The sequence below is a fragment of the Choloepus didactylus genome, chromosome 4 (genome assembly GCF_015220235.1).
Source record: "Choloepus didactylus isolate mChoDid1 chromosome 4, mChoDid1.pri, whole genome shotgun sequence".
Classification (NCBI taxonomy): Eukaryota; Metazoa; Chordata; class Mammalia; order Pilosa; family Megalonychidae; genus Choloepus; species Choloepus didactylus.
In genome coordinates, this window is record NC_051310.1 from 153,797,368 (window position 1) to 153,821,515 (window position 24,148).

At 36.3% G+C, this 24,148-nt stretch overlaps 1 long non-coding RNA gene and 1 pseudogene across 2 annotated transcripts; one reads left to right on the forward strand and one right to left on the reverse strand.

Moving 5' to 3' along the window:
- LOC119532233 overlaps positions 1 to 24,148 on the forward strand; it is a 70,023-nt pseudogene that overhangs the window by 23,987 nt on the left and 21,888 nt on the right.
- LOC119532234 lies at positions 15,558 to 24,009 on the reverse strand. Of its 2 annotated transcripts, none has more exons than XR_005216497.1 (3): positions 23,786 to 24,009; positions 20,860 to 21,023; positions 15,558 to 16,699 (listed from the first exon to the last, which is right to left on the reverse strand). It is a non-coding gene; the product is annotated as an uncharacterized LOC119532234 (long non-coding RNA). The 2 variants fall into 2 exon arrangements; XR_005216496.1 differs by having other exon boundaries at positions 15,558 to 18,210.

The following is a 24,148-nucleotide window of genomic DNA, read 5'->3' on the forward strand; positions in this document are numbered from 1 at the left end:
GCCACTTCCCTCAGCCCAGTCTTACCTCTGTTCCTTCACTTCTGATAGCTTCACTCCCTGTCTGCTCTCCCATGATTATCGAAATTAGTTCACTGATCTCAGCTTCAGCTCCTTAGTTGCCACTTCCTAGTTAAAGCCCTAATCATATTCTTGCTTTCTTTCTCTCCCCCATTCTTCTCTAACCTCTTAACCTCTATCATAATTATCTGTAACCATACTCCTCCTCTCCTGACAATGTGGTGGTGAATCCCCCTTTCTCTGCTGCCATCCACCCCACTGCTGATTAGATTCCTGCCACTCCCAGGCAAACCTATGAAGTTGGTTCATAACTGGCTGCTTTTCCTTGAGTAGCTTCCCTTCCACTGCTTCATTTTCTGGCACCAGTCTTTTTCTGTTCATTTCTGTTTGGTCAAAACCTCCCTGCTGTCCAGCCATTGCCCTTGGTTGGCTCACTGTACTATTATCTTTGCTTATCAACTTGTGTTCAGCTGACTGGCATGTTTTAAATTAATCTACCACTTTACTCTCCCAGACCTGTTGAGAAAGAACAGTGCTGGATAAGCCTCCAATAGTGGTGACATTTCAATTATTCATGGTACAATATGGAGGCGATATTTTGGACAGAAAGCCTTTCTTTCTTTTTTTTTCTTAACCCAAAGTGATTTTATTTTAACAGTGAGAAATTGATGTGATTTTGGTCACTGAGAGGGAAAGGATCTTAGAGCTATACACATAATCCATGTATGGTTTAAGTTATATTCTCATGCAACTTCCCTAGTGATGTTTATTTTATTTTATTTTATTTTTTAATTCATTTTTGTTGAGATACATTCACATACCATGCAGTCACACAAAGCGTACATTCAGTTGTTCACAGTACCAGTATATAGTTGTGCATTTATCACCAGAATTAATTTTTGAACATTTTCAATATCACACACACAAAAAAATAATAAGAATAATAATTAAAGTGAAAAGGAACAATTAAAGTAAAAAAAGATCACTGGGTTCCTTTTTTTTTTTTTTTTTTGCCCCCGTTTTTCTAGTCATCCATCCATACACTGGACAAAGGGGAGTGTGGTCCATATGGCTTTCCCAATCGCATTGTCAACCCTCATAACCTACATTTTTATACAATCATCTTCAAGATTCATGGGTTCTCAGTTGTAGCTTCATAGTTTCAGGTATTTTCTGCTACCTATTCCTATTTATTAGAACCTAAAAAGGGTAGTCTATATTGTGCATAAGAGTGCCCACCAGAGTGATCTCTCTGCTCTTTTTGGAATCTCTCTGCCACTGAAGCATATTTCATTTCTTTTCACATCCCCCTTTTGGTCAAGAAGATATTCTCCATCCCATGACTCCAGGCCTAGATTCCTCCCCAGGAGTCATATTCCATGTTGCCAGGGGGATTTACACCCCTGGGTGTCAGATCCCACATAGCGGGGAGGGCAGTGATTTCACCTGCCAAGTTGTCTTAGCTAGAGAGAGAGGGCCACATCTGAGCAACAAAGAGGCATTTGAGGGGAGGCTCTTAGGCACAATTATAGGGAGGCCTATCCTCTCCTTTGTAGCAACAGTCTTCCAAAGGTCAAGTCCTGTGGTTGAGGGCTCAGCCCTCTTTTCTTTGGCAATTCACCTATTGGCTGTGATCATTAAGTTCATGTGTAAACTTGGCCATGTAATGGTGCTCACTTGCCTGGTCAAGCAAGCACTGGCCTAACTCTTTCTGTGAGGACATGCTTTTAATTTATTTTAGCTTAGTTAGGTATGAGATTCCCACCAGCACCCTCACTGTCCCTGTTATTGGCCAGTTTTCCCAAGACTTTTTAATTGAGCAACCCTTCCTTTCCCCAGTAGTTTTTAATGCTTTCTTTATTACATATTATTACATACTATAGGCTGATTCAGGGCTAGGAACTTTATTTCTTTGGCTTATCTGTTGAATCTTGAGCCAGTAACAACCATGCTGTATTTTTTTTAAAATTCAGATTTATTGAAATGTATTCACATACCATACAGTCATCCATGGTATACAATCAACTGTTCACAGTATGATCATATAGTTATGCGTTCATCACCACAATCTATTTCTGAACATTTTCCTTACATCAGAAAAAATCAGAATAAGAATAAAAAATAAAAGTGAAAAAAGAACAACCAAACCATCCCCCCCATCCCACCCTATTTGTCATTTACTTTTTATCCCCATGTTTCTACTCATCCATCCATACACTAGATAAAGGGATTGTGATCCACAAGGTTTCACAATCACACTGTCACCCCTTGTAATCTACATTATTATATAATTGTCTTCAGGAGTCCACATAGCTGGGTTGGAGTTTGGTAGTTTCAGGTATTTACTTCTAGCTATTCCAATACATTAACACCTAAGAGGTGTTATCTATATAGTGCATAAGAATGTCCACCAGAGTGACCTCTCGACTCCATTTGAAATCTGTCAGCCACCGAAACTATTTTGTCTCATTTTGCATCCCCCTTTTGAAGATTGAAGATATTCTCAATCCCACGATGCCAGGTCTAGATTCATCCCCGGGAGTCATATCCTGTGTTGCCAGGGGGATTTACACCCCTGGGAGTCGGGTCCCACATAGGGGGGAGGGCAGTGAGTTCACCTGCCGAGGTGGCTCAGTTAGAGAGAGAGGGCCACACCAACCACACTGTTTTAACATTTGTAATTTTGCAGTAAGTTTTAATTTTTACTAGGGCAACTTCTCTTTTCCCCTTGCCATGCTTAAAAAAGTAGCTGAGTTGTTCTTGATATGTTTTTCAAAATCACTTTACCAAATCCCTAAAAAATCCCTTAGGGATTCTAAGTAAAAATTTCATATGTTTATGTAAATTTATTTGGTATAAATCAGAATCTTCTGAGGCTTTCCATCCAGGATCATAGTAGATAGCTCCAATTTTGCAAACTTTTTATATTTTTGTTTATATATTCATATTTTTGTATTTTTTGTTTTGTATTTACAGTTTTAAAAATAAAGATTTCAGATCTTTTGTGTTTAGGGACAGTCTAGATATGTGATGTTTTTGTTGCTATTAAAAGGAATTCACACATCCATGAATCCATGATGAAATAGGTATTTCCATCAATAAGTAGATGGCACAACATAAACATAAACACTGAAAAGTCTCATCTCCATTCTGTCCCCTACCTACCGTTTCTTTCCCCACCCCACTTGTAACCACTTTTATCAGTTTGTTGTGTATTCTTCTAGGACTGAGTACAAATATAAACAAATACAAATGCATATTCTTATTTTACTCCTCTTATTATACCCAGAAATAAGCATGTTATTTACACTGTTTTGCGTCTTGCTGTTTTATTTTAATTTAATATGTCATGCAGATGTTTTCACATCAGTAAATCAGTGTGCTTTCTTGATAAGTTAGGTCAATGTCAAGTACTTATGTCTGTAAGCTCAAATTGTTCAGAAGCAAAGGGAACATAAAGTCTTTAATTTTTGAAGCCTCTTTGTAGTCCAGTTGTTGATTACTAGTAGGAATAGAGATGAAGAGGTAATGCTACCCACTGCCCCTTTAATGCAAGATGTTGGGGAGGATAGACCTGTTTGTCCTATGCTATGCCCTCTGTCCAAATTTGATTTTGGTTGGATTTGCTATGCCCTTTTTCCTTGTAAATTGGCCTGTGCTTTTTAAAATTACCTTTTGGTTCTAAAAGATTTGTTTCAAATACTGGCTAGCTGCCTGTGTTTTTCTGATATTGTAACTTTGGATTTTGATAAACATGGAAATTTCCCTTTCTTTAATCTTTTTGGCTGATTTTTAGTTTTGGCCTAAATTAGACTTGATATTGTTTGGGATCAATCTGCCTTTGTTCTGTTTGTCTTAGGCCAAAGAACCCCAATTCCTCTATTCAGCTCTCACTTTCACTTCCTTTCTGGGTTTGTTTGTTCATTCTTGGAAGTTTACTTTATGTCACTTGCCAAGCTCTCTGTTTTTCTTGTTCTTTTTCTCTTTTCGTTGTCATTCATGCTTTTTTTCTTTGCTGTTTATCTTTTTAGATATTTTGTTTTGTCCTTAGTGTTTCCTTTTGCTGTTTTTTCTGAACAGTTTGTACTTGAGCTCCTGCTATAATTTATAATAAAATATAAGTAGGAACATAGTGAAACTCTAGGTAGAGCATAGCCCATTTTAGTTTTTACCCATCAGAGGCTAAATTCAAATCCAGCTCATAATATTAATGCCAACTGCTACCCCAAAGTAATAGTATATAGATGCCACCATTGTTACTCTGCCACCAACTCCATCAAACAAAGTATGAAAGACATTTAATTGCTGACAGGGGATTAAATGGATATTCAGCACAGTGCTTGTTTCTAATATGCTTTTTACAGAGGTGGGAGGGTCCTCACCATGGGCATCAATAGATAGGATGTTAGGCAGCCTGTGAAGTTCCTGAAATGCAAGATTTTTGTGTGTCTGAATTTTGAGGGGCAGGTGACGGTCAATAGGTATCTTTGGATGCTTAGTTTTGTGATTCTGCTAACTCCTCTTCCCTTTCTCCCAAAATGGATAGGAACTACTGGTATTAAAAATATACACATGTGGTATTATGATAAGAGAAATTTTAGATAATTTTGCCTATGTGTCATTCTTGATGGGTGTTCCAGCCTCTAAAATTTATAATATCTACTGACTCTCCAATTCAGAATATGCCTCATGGCTGCTCTAAAGGCTTGTCAGCAGGGCTCCCAGAGATTCAGGAAACTGATTCCTGTTACGGTTTCACAGTACTGGATTCAGGAATGTTCTCAGACAGGATACAGTCACCTGGGGAGTCTGAGGTAGACACGTTAGAGAACCAAACGTTACCCTGTGTTGTGCATTGTATAACCTTTAGATACATGAGGTGCCTCTACCTAAGGAAGGGCTCTGGGCACCTTCACACCTGCTTCACACCTGACCTAGAGAGACTATTATGTTTCCATAGGGGTGCTCGCTCCAATATTTTTTGCAATGATGTACCCTTCTGGTAAAGTGTTAGATTCAAGGTGTCTAAATTAGAAAATTTGTCGATCTCTCTGCTTGGTATCTGAATGAGCTGAGTTTACTGTATGTCCTTTGGATAAGTAAACTCTGTTTGATTTATTCAAGTGATGTCTGTGCCAGGTCTTGTCATCATTCTATAGTTCTTATTGACATTTGTCAATATAGTGGCCATTCACTTTCTAGGTCGTCATAACATTTACTTGATGACTCTAAATTGTATTTTTGCTTATCTATTTTTTCCCCATTTGTTTTGAACTTTGTTCTTTTGATAATCAGATGTATTAAGCCTCATACTGAAATATAGAGATATATGTCAATGTATGTGTGCATGCACATGTATTTACTTGCACGTGTATGTATATGCATACATATATGCCAAAATAAAAATAGTCAACTTAAAATTGTGGTCTGCCCATGAAATCAGAGGCTTCAAGTTCTTCAGTCCCTCAGACTGGGCACCTGTCAAGTGTTATCTTTCTAAGCCACTGGGCAGGGAGAAATAAACTGATGAGGAGGGCATGTTTATTCATTTGTTCAACAAAAGTTATAGGTGTTGGGGATATGGAGGAGAACAAGACAATGCTCCTGCATTCCTGGAGTTTACATTCTGTTGGAAGAGTCACACCAAAAATAAATAAAAATACAATAAAATCTAGGGTAATGGTAAGAGCTATAAAAATTATCAGAGTATGGAGATAGAAAGTGATAGATGAAAGACGTTAAAGATACAAAGAGATAACATTTCACCCTGACTGGAATTGTAATAAATAAGACAAAGATTAACAAATGTTGCTGAGGAGGTGGAAAAACAAGAAGCCTCATACATTGCTGGAGGGAATGCATAATTTTGTAGAAACATTGGGAAATGTCTTGTCAGTTTTTCAAAAATTTAAACATAAAACTACCATGTGACTTAGAAATTCCACTTCTAAGAATCTACCAAGAAAAATGAAAGCATATATCCACAGAAAGTCATACACACAAATATTCATAGCAACATTATTCACAATGGCCCCAAAGTGGATACAATTTAGATGTCCAGCTGTTGAATGGTTAGACAAAATGTGTATCTATACAATGGAATGCTATTTAGTGACAAAAAGGAACAAATTACTCATAATGCTTTGTCGTGGACGAACCACAAAAACATGCTAAGTGAAAGAAGCTAGACACAAGAGACTACATATTGTATAATTCCATTTATGTGAAATATCCAGAAGAAGCACATTTTTAGAGACAGAAAGTAGATTAGTGGTTGTCTGGGGCAATGGGTAAGAATGAGGATTAAATGCAGTTAGGCATAAGGGATCTTACTGAGGGGATGAAAAAGTTCTAAAACTGATTTATGGAGATGGTTGCAACACAGTGAAGTTACTAGTCATTGAATTGTATACCTGAACTGGGTGAATTTTATGAAATGTAAAATATAGCTTAATAACACTGTAAAAAATGTAATAGAAGGAACAATGCTATTTTGAAGAGGTTGATCAGGGAAGACTTCCCTGATAAGCTAGCTGACATTTGATTAGAGGCCTGAAGAAAATGAGAGAGTGAGCAATACAATAATTGGGGAGAGGGTTCAAGCAAAAGGTACAGCTAGCATAAAAGTTCTAAGGGGTGGAAACACAATGAAACTAGAGTGGACTGAGCAAGGGCAATAGGTTGGAGATGTAGGCAGTTGTTTTAGGTCATGGGAAGCATTTGGGGTTTCTTTTGAGCATGAAAGGAGGCTGCTGATAGGATTTTGAACTGATTTACATTTTGAAAAGGAGAGGCTGGCTGTTTTGTGGAAAATCAACAGTATGGGAAAATGGAAGTAGGGAGAACAGTTAGGAGACCACTGAAGTAGAGTAGACGATGATTTGATTTTGGCTTGGCCCAGGATGGTGGTAATGGAGGTGTAAAGAAGAGGTCTGATACTGGACCTATTTGAAGGAAGAGCAGACAGGACCTGCTGGTATTTTGGAAGTTGGGTATGTGAAAAAGAGAGGAACCAAGAATGATTCCTAAAATATTGGCCAGAAATGGTGAATGAAGTTGCCATTTACTGACATGAGAACTTTAAGGGGTGAGCGGTTTAGGTGGGGTCATCAAGAGTTTACTTTTAGAGCCAATAAGTTTGAAAAGTCTACTAGACCTCTGGGTGGACATGTGGAGTATGCAGTGGGATAAATGAGTCTGGAGTCCAAAGAAAGAGATTTGAGCTAGATATTTAAATTTCAGAGTCATTAGCAGATAGATGGAATTTAAAGCCAATGACCTGGATGAAATCATCTAGGGTCAGAAATCTGGATGAGGAGAAGGATCAAGCAAAGGAGTTTAAGAAGTGGCTATTAGTGAGATAGCAAGACAATCAGAAAATAGAATTTCTTGCAGGGCAAATGTTTCAAAGAAGGGAAGTGATGGTCACTGCCAACCTTGACAGATTGTCTCAGTGTGGTGACAAGGATGACATCTTTATTGCAGTGGACTCAAAAGAGAATGAAAGATGAGGAACTAAGGACAGAATATGCTCTTTTGAGGAACTTTTTTATATAGGGGAGTGGTAACTGGAGGAAGGATGTGGAGTCAAGGGAAGGGAATTTTTCTCTTTCTTTCCTTGTTTGGAAGATAAGAGGTACCCTGAAATGGGGAGAACCAACTGAGACTTGGGTGTGATATGAAGGAGAAAAGATGGTTGGTACTATTGCTTGGAAGTTTAATAGAACCTTTAATTGATTATTGATACTGTGCCCTTTATCTGGGTTATAGCACAGTCAAACTGGGCTGTGTAACACAGACTCTTGACAATGGAAGGAAACTAGTCCAGACTGGGTGCTTGCCTTTGACTTGATAGCTGTCCCTAACAGGGCAGTGGAGCCAGGAAATAGACAAAGAACCCTGCAAGGTGGTGACTGCAGGGCAACAACTCTGTCATAGGCTCTTCTAAGATCTTAGTGGGAATGTAGCGCTTCCTCCCCAGAGCCTCAATGCTGAAATCCAACATATAGCCCCCGGAGGCTCCAGACTTTAGGACACACTTGGGTAATGTGGCTTGGCTTCAGCCCTGAAGGGGAGGCAGCAATCACAGGGCTGATTCAGTGTGGAGGAATGGCTAGTACAGAGGGAAGTTGTAGCTATTGTGTTGAGGCACTTAACAAAAGAACTAGACTAGCTCATTGTTATTATAAATAGACAGATTCTCCTGGAGTATCACTGCCATGAACATTCCAAAAGCACCATGATGTTGAGTCTAAATGTGTGTGGCCAAACTTGACCCAAAAATCATCTAGGGAAGGGTCTTATCCTAATCTATCATGGGAGGGAGGAAGATATTAATGCTGGAATTGGAAATTTAATATGACTAACCACAGCAGGAAACAGGTACCTAGTGCTTTACAGTGTACAAAAGATTTTACATTCTTTGCCCTTTTCAGTTTTGATAAATATAGAGTCCCTTGAGTATGTATCAAATATATTATTCTCATTTTCTTGTTTTTTCAGATGAGAAAAGAGAGGCTTAGGGGAAGATTATCTGACTTTGTCAACATCACACAGCAAAGGAATGGCTAAGCCCAGACTTAGAGTCAGGACTTTTGTCTTTATATCTTTGGATTGCTAGATAGTGATGAAGGTGGGGATGCATGGAAACAGGTCACATGCTTAGGCTGAATATGAACAGCCCATGGTGTGTTAAGCTTGGCTGCAGACTGGAAATGAAATGGGGTGGTGATGAACTGTTCCATTTTATATTTACTTCCTTATTATTTTGAAAAGATCATTTATGTAGAAGAAGAATCAAATTGATTCTATGCAACCTTGGAGAGTTATGACTAGGAAAAGGGAGACAGATTTCACTCAATATTCAGAGTTTTACAATAAAGACATTGTTGAATTATGCTCCTGAAGTGTGGAAGCAGGTGCTAGATGAAGATTCCCTAGGCTGTAGAGAGAATCTTTGACCTTATGACTTCTAAAGTTCCTTTCAAATCATGTCATCTGAAACATTAGTTTCACAAGTCTGAATAATGACAGTGCAGTCCCCTAACACTCCATTTGGAAGGAGTGTTTCACTGTACTTCATGTTGTAATAACTGTATATCCATGCATATCCATTTCTGCTTGACCCTCTGCAGGGTGGGAGCTGAGGAGCTGGGAAGCTAGGGCAGGGAGAGTAGGGAGATGTGACTGATTCCAAACAGATGTGAAAGTAATTTAGTGTTTCCAGGGAAGAGCAACCCTTTCCACAGCAATTGAAATGTCTTCAGCAGCACACTGCAAGCAATTCAATTTGCAGAAGACCTGACACCAGGGAATAAAGGGAGTGTTTCAGTGAGGATGTGGGGGGTCGGGTTACAGAGGAACTTTGGGGCAGTGGTGGTTTGTGGGTGGGAGCCAGGCACGGAGGTGGACTTCACCATGAGGGAAGAGTTTATGGGCAAAGCCGTTTGTTCCAGGAGAGCAGTTTAGTGGGGTACATTTTGTGTGGGTGGTAGTTTACAAAGAAAGTGGGGAAGAAGCTTATAGAACTAGTGATATGCATGGAGCACTTATTGAGAAATGTGGTATGTAGGGGCCCAGGAGCAGATGATGGGGTTGGGAAATGGTTGATGGTTTGGTACAGCAGAAAGGAAAGAGTCATTGCTGTGGCCTTTAAAAAAACTAATTTACTTTAAATTTTAAAATAAAAACCTCATGTGAATACCAAAGCAAAAAATGTTGTGTGAAACCATTGGACAACATAACAAAGAAAAAAAAGAAGCTCTTATCCCCTCAGCCAAAATAAACACTCCTAACAATTCGGATACTTACTATGGGTTTTGTGTGTGTGTTTGTGCCTGTGTGTGCTTGTGTATTTGAAAATTTTTAAATGTTTATTTCATTCTTCAACTTTTTATTCTGAAAATCTTCAAGTTTATAAAAAAAGCTGAAAGAATAGTGTTAGTATGCATTTCAACTAGTTCATTAATTGTTAATATTTTGTCACACAAGATACTTCCCTTTTTTTTCCTGAGCCATCTGAATGTAAGTTGCTGTAGACATTGTGCCCTTCATTTTTATGTACATTGATACACATCTTTAAAATAAGGACTTTCTCTTACATAATAACAATACCACTATCTCACTAGGAAGACCAATATTAATTCAATATAATAATATATTTTCCTATGGATTCTAAATGCTTTGTCTTTTTTTATTTCTTTAGCTCTAATCTTGAGGGCATAATCTCAATCACTTGTTTTGACAGCCAGGCCAAAGCAACTTTGTATTAGGGGAGTTAGAAAGAAACTCTCTAAGAGCCTGAGAAACTGGAAGTTCATCCCCTGTAGGCTCATCTTATCTGTTCTCCTACAGGCTGTGGGGTAGGTCACCATGCTGGAGCCCCTCCTCCCTCCTTCCACCGTCCTTCTCACCCTCTCCCCGTCTCTCACCATCCCTCCCCACCGGTTCAGTGCTAACTTCTGTGCCAGAGCACGCTGATCCAAGTGGACTTGGTCCCTGATCTCAAGAGAGTGCAGAAAAGGCAGTTTCTCCTTGGTGAACAGATCCTTTCATTTCTCCTGTCCTTTAGGAGCATCATGCTGGTAGGACTGGCTTGTCTATCTGGTGCCCCTACTTGGGTATATGGGCTTCACATGGAAAAACCTGGGCTCCTTGGATGACTAGCTGCTGCCACTGCCACCATTACCTGACTAGAGTAATGGTGCAGTGTCATGAAGAGACAGCAGGACTCTTCCCCTGAAATTTTAGCTTCTTTGCTCTTTTCAAGGGATGGTTCTTTGTACAGGGGAAGTATCTGACTTACATATTTAGGGTCACCTGTATCTCCCTTCTGTTTTCTTTTTCCCCAGGAAATTTCTTCTTTAAAGCCACGAATCTTATTTTCATAGGTAAAATAAGCACACACTTTAAAAAAAAAACAGTTTTAATCACAGACAACATACAATTCATCAAAAGTGTACCAACAATGACTCTAAGTATAATCCCAGAATGTCTTCATTACCATAATCAATTTGAGAATATTTTCATTGCTTCAGAAAGAAAAATCCAATTCCCCTTATACAGCCCTGTGTGGGCACTTACTGTCACTTATTGTCATTGGTATAACTTTGTTAAAATTGATGCAAGAATATTATAATATTACTGTTAAACTTAGCCCATGGTTTGCATTAGTTGTATTTTTCCCATATGCCACCCTATTATAAATACCTTGTAATAATGAAGTACATTTTTTTTCTTTTCATGAAAGAACATTCTTATATTTGTACTATTAACCACAGTCATCATCCACAAATGGTTCACTATATTATACAGTCCCATGCTAAAGAAAATTATAGACCAATTTCTATGAGTACAGATGTAAAAATCCTCAACAAAATACTTGCAAATCAAATCCAACAGCACATTAAAAGCATTATACACCATGGTCGAGTGGGGTCTTATCCAATGTATGCAATAAGTGGTTCAAGAAAATCAATTAATGTAGTACACCACATTAACAAAATGAAGGGGAAAAACACATGATCATCTCGACAGATGCAGAAAAGGCATTTGACAAAATCCAGCATCCTTCTTTGATAAAAACACTTCAAACTGTAGGAATAAAAGGAAATTTCCTCAACATGATAAAGGGCAGATATGAAGACCCCACAAGTAGCACAATACTCAATGGTGAAGGACTTTCCCTGTATGATCTGGAAGAAGACAAGGTTGCTCTCTGTCACCATTGTTATTCAGTGTTATGCTAGAAGTTCTAGACAGAGCAGTTAGGCAAGAAAAAGAAATAAAGGGCACCCAAATTAGAAAGGGAGAAGTAAAACTTACACTATTTGCAGATGACATGACCCATATGTAGAAAGTCCCAAGAAATCTCAACAAAGCTACTAGAACTAATTGATGAGTTCAGCAATGGCAGGATACAAGATCAACACAAAAAATCAATAATGTTGCTCATTAGAAATGAGCAAAATGAGGAGGAAATAAAGAAAAAACTTTCATTTACAATAGCAATTAAAGTATCAAATATATAGGAATACACATACTAGCTACAAAACATTGCTAAAAGAAATCAAAGAAGACCTACCTAAATGGAAGGACATTCTGTGTTCATGGATTGGAAGACTAAATATTGTAAATGTGTTCTACCCAAAATGTTTTATAGATCCAATGCATTCCCAATCAAAATTACAACAGCCTACTTTGCAAAAATGGAAAAGTCAATTATAAAATTTATTTGGAAGGTTAGGAGGACCCAAATAGCCAAAAATATTTTGAAAAGAAGAACAGAGTTGGAGAACTCATACATCCTGACTTTAAAGCATATTACAAAGCTACAGTGGTCAAAACAGCATGGTACTGACCTAGGGTATGTATATTGACAAATGATATTGAATTGAGAGTTCAGAAATAGGCCATCACATCTATGGCCAATTGATTTTTTTTTTTAATTTAAACATGTTTATTGAGCATAATTGATGTTTATTGAAGGTCATGTTAACATTATATATGGAAATTGTTTGCAATTACAGAATCTTATTCCTTTATTTTAAGTGAAGGAAAGCAAAGGATCAAAGAAAGTCATCGATTTGCACTTAATTGCCGTATGTAGCATTTGCAGACTAAGAGCTGGAACAATGTTTCCTGAATTATGTTCTAATGTATTTTTTTTCCTGCAATTTTATTGAGATATAGTAACATACCATACAATCATCCAAAGTGTACAATCAATTGTTCACAGTATCATCATATAGTTGCACATTCATCACCACAATCAATTTTTGACATTTTCATTACTACAAAAAAAAAAAATGTAAAAAGGAACACCCAAAACATCCCATCTCTCCCATCACCCCTATTATTCATTTACTTTTTTGTCCCCATTTTTCTACTCATCTGTCCATACACTGGATAAAGGGAGTGTGAGCCATAAGGTTTCTACAATCATAGTCACACCATATAAGCTATATAGTTATGCAACCACCTTCAAGAATCATGGCTACTGGATTGCAGTTCAACAGTTTCATGTATTTCCTTCCAGCTATTCCAATACACTAAAAACTAAAAAGGGATATCTATATAACATGTAAGAATAACCTCCAGAATGACCTCTAGACTCCATTTGAAATCTCTCAGTCACTGAAACTTTATTTTTTTATTTCTCTCCCCTGTTTTGGTCAAGAAGACTTTCTCAATCTCACAATGTTGGGTCCAGGTTCATCTCCAGGAGTCATGTCCCACATTGCCAGGGAGATTTACACCCCTGGGAGACATGTCCCATGTAGGGGGGAGGGCAGCAAGTTCACCTGCTAAGTTGGCTTAAGACCACATCTGAGCAACAAAAGAGGTTCTGTGGATGACACTTAGGCACAATTATAAGTAGGCTTAGCCTCTCCTTTGCAGTAACTGGCTTCATATGGGTAAGCCCCAAGATCAAGGGCTTGGCCTAGTAAATTGGTAGTCCCTAAAGCTTGTGAGAATATAAGGAATTCCCCAGGTAGGGAAGTTTAATATTTCCACATTTCTCCCCAGTCCCTCAAGGGGACTTTGCAAATACTTTTTTATTCTGTACCCAAATTACTCTGGGATGTATAGGGCTTCACACTCACCTGTACAAACAAATCAGATCCACTCCCTATTCAAAGTTCCATGAAATTATGGTGTTTGAATAAACTGACAATACAGGTTAAATTATATCACTTGCTACAGAAAATACAGATTTTCCACCAGATAAACATCTGTTCCTTTGGTGTCACTCAGTTGAAGTTTTAAAACACAATCAGTATCATTCTTTACTCTTTAGTCTGATTTTCCTTAGTCCTAACCAAGTCCATTTCATTCATATATGCTAATTAATTTCTGACAAGGCTGCCAAATCAACTCAGTTGACAAAGAACAGTCTCTTCAACAAATGGTGCTGGGAGAAACTGGACATCCATATGCAAAACAGTGAAAGAGGACCCATATCTCATACCATATACAAAAATCTAGTCTAATGGGATCAAAGACATAAATATAAGAACCAGGACCATAAAACTCCTAGGAGAAATGTAAGGAAGCATCTTCCAGATCTTGCCATTGGCAATGGTTTCTTATATTTTACACCACAATTGAAAACTTTTGTGCATTGAAGGACTTTGCCACAAAAATGAAAAGACAACATGCTCAATGGGAGAAAACGTTTGGCAACTACATATCTGATAAGTGTTTAATAACCAGAATATAAAAAGAAATCCTATAACTCTACAATTAGAAAACAAACAACTCAATTAAAAATGGGCAAAAACTTGAGTAAACATTTCTCCAAAGAGGAAATACAGTGGCTAAAAAGCACATGAAAAGATGCTCAACACCACTAGCTATCAGGGAAATGCAAATCAAAACCACAATGAAATATCATTTCACATCCCCTAATGTAGCCACTTCTAAAATAACAGCTAACACAGGTGTTGAAGGGGATGTGGAAAAATAGGAACACTCATTCATTGCTTGTGCAAATGTAAAATGGTGCAGCCACTCTGGAAGACAGTTTGGTGGTTCCTCAGGAAGCTAAGCATAGAATTGCCATACGATCTGGCAATCCCACAACTAGGTATATACCCAGAAGAACTGAAAACAGGGACTTGAACAGATATTTGCACACCAGTGTTCATTGCAGCATTATTCACAGTTGCCAAAAGATGAAGCAACCTGAGTGTCCTACAGTCGATGAGTGGATAACAAAAAGTAGTTATACATACAATGGAATATTATTCAGCAGTAGGAAGGAATGATGTCCTGAAGCATGAGACAACATGGATGAACCATGAGAACATTATGTTGAGTACAATAAGCCAGATATAAAAGGACAAATATTGTATTATCTCACTGATGTGAACTAATTATAATAAGCAAACTCACAGAGTTAGTATCTAGAATATAAGTTACCAGGAGATAGACTGGGGTTAGAGAATGGAGAGTTGATGTTTAACTTGTAAAAAATTTCTATTTAGATTGATACTAAAGATTTGGAAATGGATGGTGGTGACGACAGCACATTATTGTGAGTGTAATCAACAGCACTGAATTATTGAGGTGAATGGGTTAAAAGGGGAAAACTTAGGATGTATATATTACTAGAATAAAAATTAAAAGATAAAACATAGGGCTGTAAAACACAGTGAATCCTATTGTAGGTCATAGACAATATTATTTTAATAATCATTCATCACTTGTAACAAAGGTAACTATTGTTAAAAAATAGTACAGCTATAAAAAAGTGCTGTCATCAATTTTAAGAAATGTTCCATAGCAATGCAAGGTGTTGATGGTGGTGTGTGCATAGGAATCCTGCATTTTATGGATGATTGGCTTTTTGGTTTTTGTTTTTTATAGATTTTATATAATTGAACTTTAGGTTCAAAATCATTTGATTTCAAATAAACACTTAATGTAAAAACAAACGTTCTTTTGAACTGAATTTTTTTTTTATATCTACTGTTTCTTCAAAACCTCTTATAAGGGTATATATAGAAAAGAATTTTTAAAATAAATAGAAACAAAGGGATTTTTTCAGCTTTTATTATAAGATGACATAAAAAGTTTACTCAACAGAAGTAATTTCATTAGTATTTTGGGGAGGGAATCACCAATTTTTTGTGCAAACAATGCTAGCCTTCTTTTAAGCATTAAAAGCATAACTGCTCATGAAATGACATAAACAATCATTCTACACTTACAACTTCCCTAAAATAATCTAGTTTTTTTTTTACATATGTGCATGGCTTTGGCAAATTAAAGCCTGAGAGAAATGTTTGAAATCCACTATCCAGAGGCATAATCAGAGTTTACTATAACTCATCGTTTGGAGAGCTTACCAATCAAGAAGTTCGTAATGAAAACTGCAGTTTCCCTCTTTCCTATTTTTTAACACAAAAATCAGACTAAGAACTTAATACTAGGTGACAAATCACATCCACATTAGTTAAATAGTCTCACAATTATACAGGTTTTAAAGACCAATCAAATCAGTACTTATATTTTATAAATTTCTGAAGACAACATTACAAATTGTGGGGACCCAAACTGCCAGGACCCACAGTGATGCAGCAAAAATAACTTGAGAGAGAGCACAAGTTGCAAGAGGAAACAACTCAAGAGGAGTGTCCTCCTGAGCAATGCTCATCTTGGCTTTTATTGAGATTTCCGGGTTAGGGAGTCATGCTGGAATTCAAGGCCGATTGGGAAGGCAGGAAGGGAGGCAAGAAGGGAGGCAGGATTTGCTGAACTTTAAGAAACAAAAATTGGCAGGCATGCTGATAACAGATAAGCCTGGCCTTGGGAATGAAATGTGCAGAGTGCTGGATTGTAGCAAGGCAGGATGTTCACATCATTTGCGACAGGAATCAAGAACAAACTGCAAGATGTTCCCATCATTTGCAATAGGAATCAAGGACAAACACAAGATGTTCCCATCATTTGTGATGGGAATCAGGTGATGTGACATTTCTCTCATTTGTGGGAGAAACCAGGTACAAGAAGCTGCACATGTTATAGCTCTTTTATCCATAGCACTCCTATATTTCCCCTCTTTTTATTATTTATGGAAGTGAGGGGCAAAGGGCGGTTGGGAAAGGCTGCAGCAGTGGTGAAGGCAACGAGCTTGGCTTCTGCATGAAGCATTCTTTGGAAGAGTTTAATGGTGAGTCTGCAAGAGCAAATAAGAATAAGACAGAAGATTAAACTTAGACCGGTTAAAATTGAAATATGCAAGTTGAGGCCATGAAACCAATTTTAACCATTTTAAATTGTCATTTAATATTTTGAATATTTGTTGTGTAAGCAATTATATTTGGGTGAGTTGTTTAAGATTACATTGAAGGGTAGAGATTTCTGAATTCACATTAGTCATGGAATTGCCTAACAGATGAGCTTTAATTTGTGTCCAATTATTTAAGGATTCATTCCATGCTAAAGGAGTAACACAAATTTTTGTATAATTCCAATCACATTGTAAGCCAAGCTGAGTGGCTATAGCTTGTTGATGTTCTTCATTCCATAAGACAGCAGTTTCAAGGGCATCTAAACAGGTAAGAATTTTATTATCAATGTGCGTTTGAGATAGCATATCTTCAGTGAAATTTGTCATGACTTGATTATCTATATGAGCAGTTTGTACAGATTCGGCTAGGGCTGCTACTGCAATGGCAGCAGTAGCGGCAATGATAACAGCTGAAATAATAAAAGCTATTAACATTCCGAGGATCTTTTAACTCAGAGTTGAACAGGAGCATGATTAAGTTGAGAAAGACCAGATGGGCTTTCCCGGGGGCTGGTAAGATTAACAAGCACCCAAACTTGGGCCTGTCTGCGCAGGACGAAGATATGAGCAAAATTATAAGTGGTAACATTGCTATTTGACATACAAGAAGCAAAAGAAGCCATAGAGTTGGGAACTGTAATATTAAATAGATTATGAGAATAAGGTACATTGGCAGAAGAAGCTATGAGAAACATAAAGGGGTGTGTGGTATGTATCATAACTGAATCAGTATTATTTGTAGATAATGATATACTAAAGCTGTTATTCATTTTTGTATAATTACCATGAGACACATTTTGAGGGAAGAAAGGGAGACCAAGCCTCCAAAGGCAATAATGCCAGGGGCTGGAAACATTAACTGATGAGGCTTGCACATGGAGAATAGGTCCTGAATGTCTCCCATTAGTCCAAGCAATGCTACTATTGATGGACTGGGAGAAGTTAATATATTCACCATGACTGGCAAGATTGCTCTGAGGCCCCCAGCCAAAAAGAGTATAATTATATAATAAAGTAGTTTCTCGAGGAACTGAGGCTCTACATGGGTTTCAAACTACATTGACTGAATAAGGATACCACTTAGAGTTAATATGGCAATGATCAACAGGAAAGGGTTCAGAGGAATTATGGGACACAATTGTGAGATAAGCAAGAGATCTATTTTCAGGAGTAGTGGGAGTGCTGGTGCTACACAACATTTGGGTGGCCTTTTGATCTAATTGTTTGAGGCCACCCCAGGTTACTCCCTGTACATGCACTGTAGAGACGAGCGGCTGTGTGTGATGATTTCTGTTGTTAGCCAGGCTCATCTTCTCCATCTATGGAATTGGGTGTGGAAGCTGATTTTCTGGGTTCATGGTATGGTTTGACATGCCATGCAGGAAACCACCGCAGACCTATAGGAGTAAGCACACAAGCATATACTCTGCCCCATTTTAAGAGTTCTTGAAGTTCTATCCAAGAGCTGTCACCCAAGGGATCTTTATATAACACCTTGCTTTAGGGTGAGAGTGGCCCTCTGAGTGTTGGATATGACCTTCTGCCACAGTAAGGCCATTAGCATCACAATTTAAAAAATTTAAAGTATAGAGCGCTAAAGTATAGTATTTCTTGCAGAAGGGTCCATATTCCCCCAGTTTTGTTTTTTGAGAATGGTTTTAAGTGTATGATGGGTATGTTTAATTTAAGTTATATTTTATATATTTAAATCATGAGTGATGAAATACAGGTGGAGAACCACCAGTGAGTTAAAAATAAAGGAAGGTATTCACAGTGTTATTAGAGATTGAAACTTAACCTTGAATGTTTGTATAACTTTATTGAAAATATTTTTACTAAACTATGACTTTTGTAAGAGTACTATAATGCACTTTTTTACTTACATAAAAATTAAAATTTAGAAGAGATTATTTTTATTTATATTTAATTTGATACAGGTTTTGAATTTTATTTTATAATTAGTTTAACTATTGCATTATGTTGATAAGTATACATTTGATTAAGACTGTATTTGGTATTGCTACATCACTCATGATTTATTTATGTTTGAAATCTAATAAGGTTGAGAGGAGTGTTTGGCTTTTCTGAAAATATTTACAGCTTTTAACTGTTTAGCTTTTCCTGAAGTATAAACTTTTAATATAGGACTTGAAGAATATGAATTATTTATCCTAGTTATTATATTAAGACTTTTTACTTTTTATTACTTGGAAATTGTACTTGAGTGTTTTGGGGTGAAATTCTGTTAAGTATGCTTTTACATTAGAAGGAATAGTTGTTTTTTTACTATGAGAACAAAAATCATTAGTTAGTATATGAGAGCAACAAAGCCCCTCAGCAGTTTGATTTCTATAGAGAGATGGAGTTAAAGTTCTTATAGTTAGATTTCTCATTAGAGATGTTATTCTGTGACACTGGTTTGACAATTTGCACTTTTGCTGGTTTTTAAATTGTATTAGTTACTTGTGATGTTTTTACAGCAATTTTAGGTTTTTGCAAGGACCCCTATGGCCAGGTTGTTCTTTTCTTGACTTCTTAATTTTAAAAACTGACAGGCTAGCACAGCTACATTATTATTTCTCTTCTTTAATTGTTTTGGAAGGCTTGATACTAAAGCAGAGGTGGAAGTTGTAAATTCAGTTTGCATTGTAATTTACTCATTTATAAATGAGATTTTGTGTTTGGTTTTTAGAAATCTTAATTTTGTGGTTACATGGGTGGAAGTTGTAAATTCAGTTTGCATTGTAATTTATTCATTTATAAGATAAGATTTTGTGTTTGGTTTTTAGAAATCTTAATTTTGTGGTTACATGGAAGATTTTTGGTTCCTTAATGAGACTTTGAGCTGGAAATTTAAGCCTTCATATTATTATTTTTTCTTTCAATTTCCTAATTTATCTAGAAATAACTAAACTAAGTTATGGTAATTTTACTCTTATTTTTACTAAATTGTTTTATGGTAGAAACCATTTGGGCACACAGTTTTTAAATACTTGTTTTTGTATTGTAAGTTACGGGCTACCTTTGCCCAATTTGCCATTGGTAATAGGATTATTAATATCTTTTAATTTATTTAGATCTGAGAACTAACTTTAATAACTAGAATTCTTTTACTTTGGAATTACTTTAGGTAACAATAATTGTGTTAGAATACAGAGTTACAATGTAAGAATAAGAGACTTATTATAGGAATTAGAGCTTGTACAATTCTTCTTTTAGTTAATTTTAATCCAGAATCATTTAGAGAAGGGGATTCTGGGAAATGTGGCTTTTGGTTTAACCAAGTTGACAATAAGCAAAATTCAGTACCTTTTGTCAACTTGGCATATGTAGTTATATAATTTAACTTCTACATAAATACAATAGTAAAATCATACTTTTATGTAACATGATACAACTATTTCTTATACAACTAAAAATGTACAAACTCTCTTCCTAAAAAACAATACGAAAAACGTGACTTTTTCCATCTTTGAGTGTTATTTATTTCTCTTTAAGTTTAATGATAATTACCCATTGATAACCTCTTACTTAAATACTGAGATATAAGTTTAATCACTATTAATACACTTTAAGTTAGGTAAAGGGAAATGAGAGAAGAGAAAAAGAAAAGAAAAAAGAACTGCATTATAAATTTATGTATAATATTCATATTAAATGAATACATTAATTTTAAATCAAGGAAGAAATATTCATTACTACTATAGTTCTTGTAATGCATTTTTAATTGGATAATTACCTGAAGGTCAGAATTCCATCTTTTGGCTATTTTCCCCTTTTACTTAATTTATATTGTGGCCACATAGAGTTGCAATAATGTACTAACAATTTTTTTCAAATTTTTTTAATGACACTTTCTAAATTTAGACCAATTATTAAGAATAGTTTCTAAGAGAGATGTAGCCGGCACACTTTGAGAGTTTCCCATGGCTGAGCAACACTAACAAAAATCACAAAGACAGAACATTGGAGTAGAGCTCCTTAAATACAACTGGTTAATAAAAGAAAGCAAAGTGAACACAGCAAACAAAAGATCACAAACTTACCCAGCACAGGGAAAGTCTCTATTTCAAAGTCACCTTTACCTAGATGCGCCCGATGTTCATCCACGGCAGGTGCCTTCACCTGGATCCTCCAGCCCCCGTCATCCAGGAAAAATTCCTGGGCAGAGGCTAGGCATAGAGCTGAGGCATCCAGGGGAGTCCCGCAGCTGACGAGAGACATGGATTAAGGCTGCACTACACGGTTCTAAATAGTTAAGCCCATTTGATTCCGCATTAAACAGAGAAACAGATTTCTTTGCTTTGGTGAGAAGGTGAGTTTATTGAAGATGTATAAAAAAAGAACTGGAAGAAAAAAAAACTTTCCAATCCCATGGACACATTTGATAGCTATTGGTTATGGCATCTAAAATACCTTTTTGTAAAAGAGACTTGGAGGCCATTGTTTGTAATACTCTTTCTTAATTCCTTAAAGTCTGTGTAGGGAAGGGCATCACAATTTAAAAAATTTAAAGTAAATAATGTTGTAGCTATATTATTTCCAGGGGAGAATCCATATTCCTCCTTTTTTGTTTTTTGAGAAGAGCATGAAGGCACAATATTAGCAGCCTGGTTTAAACATGCAGGTACTTTAATTAAAACAGAGGTTTAATCTTTTTTTTACATTTTTATTAGGGTTATGTTTGATAATGGGTAGAACGTAATTTATATATTTGCTTTGTTTCTTTTTAAAAGTCTTTCTTTGTTGTTGAAGATGAAGCTTTGACTTGTAGGTAACTGCAAGCATTTTTAGAGAAGCATTAGAGTAAAATAATGTAACTTACAGGGAAATTTGGTTGTTTTGGTGACAGATAATACTTTAAAAACAACTGAAATCATAACTAGTGGTACTACATTGTTGTTTGATGTTATGCAGATCAGTACTAAAAGAAGGTTAGAAGTTGTTAATTTTTATAACATTGTTTAAACATTTCTTTTGCAACTTATAACATATTACATGAATTTAATTATTTTTAGCACTTCATTTTTTTTTTTTCCCCAAGGTGAAAGAACAATTCTTTGTAACTGTTGGGAACAAAAAGATATTCTTTAGGGCTTGACCTTGAGAAAGCAAAATGTTAAAAGTTGTTAGGTTTCATACAGTATTTTTTTTTAACTAAAGTTAAGGAAAAGACAGCTTTTTTACAAATGAGAAGACAATATTTTTAAAGATTCAAGGACATAATGAAGTTAACATAAGGTGCAAGAAGTTATTTTGATAAAACAGATTTTCTGCTTTTTACATTGATTATTCAGTAAAACATTTTTTATAACCTCTTACTAAAAAAAAACCTTAATAATTAAAAAAAACCTTTTTTTAATAAAAGCACATTTTTTAAAATATTTCATATTAAAAGTTACCAAAATGATTTTGGAAATTGTTTTTAAGCAAACATCTTACAACATACAATTACCGTGATGAGAAGTAGGATAGGAGAAGCACGAAGAGAGTGGCCAGGTTGACAGTAAAACAGCAGGAGACAGTAATGTGAGGAGCTTGCAGTACGGTGAGGAATGTTTATATTTTGTGAATTATTAGGTGCATACACACAATATTGAACAGTAATTACTGTTTTGGGTGGTGGTTAGAATATTTAATGCTATTCTGTTTTACAAAACCACTTTTTTTCTTTAAGTTATGAGGTTCCATTGTTAAGCACTGATATTACTGGCTTTACCATTTTCTAACTTTGACCACAGAAATAATTTTTTCCACAAACTTTTTGCAGCTTTCTGTATCTATTTTTTTAACTTTGACTACAGAAATAAATTTCCCCCTTCACAAACCTTCTGCAACTTTCTGTATCCATTCAAACTTTATCCCACATTTTTAAACAATCAGTTATTTAGGACAAAACTATTTTTCTTTTCAATTAGAAAAACACTCTTTATGCCTTTTATACAACATGCTATTACCATTAAAATTAAACTTGTTAGAATAATGCTAAATATTTAAAACATTTTAGTTAATGCATTCTGAAACAGTAATAAACAATCTTTTGGCAGGGATTAATGGAATGTATAGGTGTTACCTTGTTTCTCCTAAAAACACACACACAATGATTTAGCTTTGCATGAATTTTGACATTTATGAATGTATTTTGTTTTCTTAGTTTTGTTAAATTCTTTCCAGGCATATTGGCTCTATGTATATGTCTATTACTATATTACTGAATGAGGGTGAAGTTACAAAGAAGCTTTACAATCTTTTATAACAATTATTAAATTAGAGTATTTGAGAGGGATTTTTAATGTTTTTGCTATTTGCCATCCCATGGCTGCTCCTCTATGTCCACCCTTTTATGTACCATAAGGCAGCTTTCTCTGTAGGTGTGGGACATATTAGGAAGATTATGGGCCTTTGCTTTGTGATTATGAGGAGTTTTCCCAATTTAATTAGTAACCTGGCAAAGTATTCTCTTATTTTTTTTTCCATTAAGTAACCTTCTATGCAAATAAGATTATAGGGGTTTGTGTTTTGTATTGCTTGTCCTGTAAAGGTGGAGGAGGTGAAGGCGGCCAATCTTCCTCCTACCTAATTACATCCTTATTTTCAGACTCCTCAGGGGGAGCTGTGGGCTGAATGGGCAATTGAAGGGGTCATAGGACAGTGCACACTAGTCCCCATGTTACTAGAGTAGAAATTGGGATTCTGCTGCCTAGCTCGTTTCTTTTTGAGGATGTAACTGACTTGTTCCCATAATTTTAAGTTTAAAGTGCTGGTTAGGAAACCATGGACAATATGCCTGAATAGTTTGCAGCATAATGATTTTCTTTAACTGAGCAGTTAGCAGCTTTAAGAAGTGTGGTAAAGTTTTGATATATAATGATTGTTGTTTAGTAAGTCCTGAGCTCATGATAAGAAAGAAGAAAGCTCTTGGTGAGTCAAGGACATTGGCAGGTATTTCAAGAGAACACTACTGTCCCTTACCTTGGGATGATTATGAGTCTAGATGAATATCACTTCCACTGGACGAGCTGGCAGCGACACCTGATGAACGAGCAGGGTGCAGTTTGCCTCGCTGATGAATGGGAAGAGACTCAGTGGTTCCTCACACAGGGCACCACTTGTGGGGACCTGAACCAGCAGGACCCATGTGATGCAGCAAAAATAACTTGAGACAGAGCACAAGTTGCAAGAGTGACAACAACTTAAGAGGCGTGTCTTCCTGAGCAATGCTCATGTAGACTTTTATTGAGATTTTCAGGGTAGGGAGTCATGCTAGAACTCAAGGCCAATTGGGAAGGCAGGAAGGGAGGCAGGATTTGCTGAACTTTAAGAAACAAAAATTAG